The sequence below is a fragment of the Panthera leo genome, chromosome C1, assembly GCF_018350215.1.
Source record: "Panthera leo isolate Ple1 chromosome C1, P.leo_Ple1_pat1.1, whole genome shotgun sequence".
Lineage (NCBI taxonomy): Eukaryota > Metazoa > Chordata > Mammalia > Carnivora > Felidae > Panthera > Panthera leo.
Genome location: NC_056686.1, coordinates 134,605,500 through 134,610,499, shown reverse-complemented (window position 1 = coordinate 134,610,499; position 5,000 = coordinate 134,605,500). Strand labels below are relative to the sequence as shown.

The following is a 5,000-nucleotide window of genomic DNA, read 5'->3' as shown; positions in this document are numbered from 1 at the left end:
CCTAAGTAAATTTAAATTTAACACCAATTTACTCACGCTAGTATTTCTATATTGGAACTAACAGCTTCCATAAGACCTCTGCAAAGTGCCAGAAATATGATCTCATGCGTAGTAACAAATTTAAATGTGTTTTATTTTGCATGTCCCTTTTCCCTGTGCATTTTCCTCATCTCTTCCTTTCCGTGACTCCCTACTCCCAGTTTCTAAACCTCTCATCCACTCCAGAGACCCAGGAACACTGCCTAGGGAAGGAGCTAACTTGGAAAAATGCACCAGACTCAGATCTGCTATAAGTAACACGTAATTCTTATCCACACACTTTTTAAAGATTTGAAAGTAAAATTAGTATATTTCCCCCTGGAGTCCCTACAATCGATACAACATCACTTACTACTGGAGTCTCTTACACGCCACCCTAAAATATCTCATCAGAAAGACTCTGTGTCCAAAATGCCAAAGGTCACATGCCCTTTCCTGAAACACTGCAAAAGTCTGACAACTCTTCTGACTCTGACTTATGCAAATCCCTGACTCAACTGGACTCGTTAAGTGCTACATGTTTTCATCCTTACTCGAGTCAGTTTGTAACCTTTAGCAGATCATTTCAGCCCAGTTTTTGTCCTTTTCGTCAAGAATGATGAATTTGGTTTCACGGTCACTGTAAGCTGAAGGACGTGGTGACCACATGAATGGTCAGAAGCAAGGCCAGCTCTCAAAACGGCCACCAAGTCTGTGTCAAGGCATCCACCTTTGTTCTGATCCAGAAGGGAAGATACAAAGTTTCACGGCCAAACTTCACCTTGTGCTCAATCCAGCTGGGTCTGAATTGTAGCCACAGCCTGCGCTAGCAGCAGCTATTCGGGTTTTTAAAGATGTACTTACTATAGGTGTGGGCGGGTTTGGTTAGTAGTGTTGTTTGTTAGGGATGCTTGGTGTGGCTGGAGGAGAGGGGGACCTGTCATTGATGTTCCTTATGCTAGTGTGGGTTTCAGCTCCCATCTCAAAAGTCAGGGTGGTAATAAGCAAGGAGCCCAGAGGAAACCACCGAGCACGTCTTCCCGAATAGCTCTCCCTGTCTCCTGTGTTCTCATGCTACCCAGACGCCCACACCCTGCGTCCCCGGCAGCCTGCCTCCTTCTGAGGTGCAGTGCGAGAGGCCAATGTCAGGTTTCTCTCAATCTGCAGCAGAGAAGCTGCTGTCTGTCGGCCGCCCCTGGCAGTGAGGGCAGCTCACCCCACTGTGGCTTCCTTACCACAGGGCAGGCCGGCTGAGAGCTCGGCCAGTTTCTCTTCCTGGTGCTGCTTGACTTTTCTTCTCTGGGATTTCCAAGCCATGGACGCTCGTTCGTCTGAAACTCTCCTAAACCTCCCGACTAAAAAATAAATACCTAAGTACGACATAAGCAGCGCGCACAGGCAGGATAATTAGGATTGATGGGCTCTTTTAGGGGCACCAAATCCTCATCCTCCCCTTTCCAGTCACATTTCTCACCTGCTCACGCGGTGCCCACCTGTGGCTTGCTGGCATTGCCACTGCCTGCGAATGGGGAGGTTTCCAAGTTCAAAATGAAGGCTGGATCTTCTGTGGTAGGACTCTACCAGGACTGTGGGGAGTTAGCGAAGGAATTAAGGACAGTATGTTGTCCTAGTTTGTGTCACTGCTCCCTTGTTTATGTTCTTCCCCCGACTATTCCCACACCCCCTCTCCAGATTTTTGCATGGCTTTTATAGCCTCTAGTAATTATATCAGCAGCATGGAGTCTATTTTTATCTCTTTTGAATGTGTGCAACATAAATGTCAAAACCCATAAAATCTCTTTTTAGCACGTACCTTGCGTGCAAGGTTTCGGAAAGTGTGATGCAGCATTCAGGGAGATGTTGCATTTTGAGGTCAGACAGATGAAAACTGAAAAACTCAATTTCACCAGTTAGCTGCGCGAACTTCCAACAAGCCCCTTATCATCTAGAACTTTTGGCTGCTTGTTCTGCAAAATGGAATTCTATACGATGGACAGCACCACATTCTAGTCACTTGTTTCATGCCTGGGATGCCCCTTTCCCACAGCAGTATCTCCAAACACCTAATTTTGTTGTTGTTGTTGTTGTTGTTCTGTGCCTACGTGTTAAGATCTTTCAATGCCCTCCACTGCCCTTTGCCAAACTTAGAACCAGAGAAAGAACAAAAATATTACTGGGTCAGCATTAGTACTGTGAATTATTACAGGATCCCATCACAAAATTATTTATTACATGAGAGAAACACACAGAAGCCACCATCACCTAAAACTTTCTCTGCACTTAGCAAACAATAATAATAACATTAATAATAATACCACCTAGCATTCGCAAGTGCCGGGCTCTGGGTATTTTGCGTGTGTGGATTCATCTACATCTTTACAACTACCCAGTGAGGTAGATCCTGTCTTTATCTCTCCGTTCAGTAGAGGAAGACACTGAAGCAGGTTGAACATCTTGCACAAAGTCACAAGTTAGTAAGTAGAAAAGTGAAAATTCAAATTTAGACAGCCAGACCCCAGAGCTTACGGAAACATAAAATGTAGGAGAGATAGGAGGACTTGCACTGCTGAGCTTTTCCAGCTTCTAGTACAAGGCTGTTTCCTCTCTTTTCACTTCCTTTTTGGAATTGGCCCATTAGGGAGGCCAAATGGGCCTGTCCGAAGGGCACATAAACCTGGAATCCCTTACTCAGCTGCTACTAGGTAAGGGTCACCGTGCTTCAAGGGATAGAATGGCCTCAGTATGTCCAGGCGGTCTGGTGCATTTTTCTTATGGCTTATTAGTTTATCTTTAACATAGATGGGGAGAAGGATTTGGAGAGTTGTGGAAAAAAAAGTGTTCCTTTCTAGTCAAAAGTATACTATTGTGAAGAATAAACAAGATGGAAGTAACATGGAGACAGGGAGGGGATGATCATAAAAAAAAACAACAAAGGGTGTATTTGATGACCATAAACAAAATCCAGCCGTCAAAGAAAGAATATAACTACCATAATATATTTTGGGGGGCAAACAAATAAGAGTCAGTTCTGTAAAGTTTCTCTCCTTTCTCGTAAGCGAATTGTTCATTTTTCCGGTCCTATTTCCACTGTTACCGTTGCAGAGAGCAGGGGAGGCCAACACCGCCGGAACCCACTTCTTTGTAAGGTTAAGGCGATTACTGACCAGATGCTCAGCAGCCAGAGAAATGCTCGCATGTAAAACAGAACAGGGGATTGAAGAACTTAGGAGGTGACATTTAGAGAAGTATGGTATCTTGTAAACACCAAAGTGCTTCAACTTTTATCACACTTGAAAATCAGTTCTCTGAAATTTACAGTTATTAAACTTAATCCTTAATCTTTGGTACGGTGCCCTTATGAGTCATCAGACAAACTCAGATGTGGAAGTGTTTGAGAGGAGAAAAAAAAAAAAAAAAGGAGAGTAAATTGATTAATGATCATTAAAATACCCTGGGATCTGGGAAGACCCATAGTAAAGAGCACTGGGCATGAATGAATATTGATCTAAAGATCCAGCGCTTTGCTGAAGCTATACAATGTAACAGGTTCTGCAAAAACAGTCCCAGAAATGAAATATATATGTATCTTTTCTGCATTAACTAAGCAGCTAAATTGCTTGCTGACTAGGTTGGAGAAAAGAAGGGCGGATATGGAAAGGAAGGAAGGAATGCTTCAGTATCCTTTGGCCCCTGATCTAGGGCGTCTCTGGGAAAAAGAAAGGAGTTGGAGCATGGAGTCTCCTGAGAGCATCATATGAACATTTGAAATTGTATCGCTCACCCGGTGCAGGTGTGTTTAGGGTGTTTAGGCTCGCTCCAAGGTAGGTGGGCCAGGCCTCGTTTAACTGCCTGTGTAAAAGTTAGAACTTGATGCACTTAATTTTCAGAAGAGAAGAAGGAGGAAGAGGGGGTGAGGGAGGGAAATGGCGCCGTGTATGGAAGATCCCCACATACGTTACCTCCTCTGAGACGCTGATGCAACAAACTCCCCTGGAAAGCAAAAGCATGGATACATTTTAAATTTATTTTTAATGACTTCACTTTAGTAAGTTTTGGGGCCGACGAGACCATTGAAAGGGCAAAGCTACCAGTAATTATAATCAGGTAAGATTATAAGGAATTTTCTCCGGTTCTGATGTCTATTTTCCCCCCCAAAAAGGGGGGGTGGTGGGGCTTTTTGTTCTTCTGTATATAGTTGGATGGCATTGTTCTGTCTCTGTGGGGAGCTGTAAAATGGAAGCTCTCGAGGGAGGAAGAGAGGTAGGTCTTGGTTTGCAACTGAGAGCAAAAGGTACCACCTGCGTGTCTTCCACGAAGCTAGGGCGCTTCCTTTAGATTCACGACTATCCGTAATCAGCTTAACTAAGCAGGTAAGGTGTTCATTAGCTAGGTTGGGTTTTAAAGGAGAGAGAGAGAGAGAGAGAGAGAGAGAGGCAGAGGGGGGAGAGACAGAACGAATGTAGAAGAGTGAGAAGAACAAACAAGTCAAAGCATTTGTTCATGCTGCAATCTACACATCAATTATCCTGCTGTGCTAATTACCACCTTTCCATACCCCAGGTACCTAAGCATTCACACTTACTCACTCTTTCATGCCTCTGATCAAAAAAAAAAAAAAAAAAAAAAAAAAAAAGGAAGAAGAAGACGAAGAAGAAGAAAAGAGGAAAGACATGATAGAAGGATAGAAGCAGGGGCTGATGAACCCAGAGGTGAAATAAATTCTTAGATCGAAATTTCCTTTACGTAGGAAAGTATAAGGGGTCTTCTCAATTTTGCCATTGTTGTTTTAGACAATTAACCATTCGCAAAGGTTTTAATTGCAAAATATTACTTACTGTCTGGATTCCAGGAGCGTTTCCATCTCGTCAGCCCTTGTTTTGATACTTAAAAGAAAATAGAGAGGTGAGAATTGCCGGTCTGGCCTGAGAGTTTGGGGTTGCGCCATTAGAATGAGACCAGATCATTAAAAGTCGGTGACAAGT

The 5,000-nt window shown here is 43.5% G+C and overlaps 1 protein-coding gene and 1 long non-coding RNA gene across 6 annotated transcripts in view; one reads left to right on the top strand and one right to left on the bottom strand.

Annotated features, from left to right (window-relative positions):
* Positions 1-1,900, bottom strand: part of LOC122226059 — a 3,076-nt gene extending 1,176 nt beyond the window's left edge. The window contains exons 1-2 of the long non-coding RNA XR_006205467.1: positions 1,832-1,900; positions 1-1,604 (exon numbers count right to left, since the gene is read on the bottom strand). The exon at positions 1-1,604 is cut by the window's left edge and continues 1,176 nt beyond it. This is a non-coding gene — a long non-coding RNA (uncharacterized LOC122226059). The remainder of the gene's footprint in view (positions 1,605-1,831) is intronic.
* The window catches only part of ZEB2 (zinc finger E-box binding homeobox 2), a 134,608-nt gene that overhangs the window by 69,225 nt on the left and 60,383 nt on the right, over positions 1-5,000 (top strand). The window lies entirely within an intron of this gene.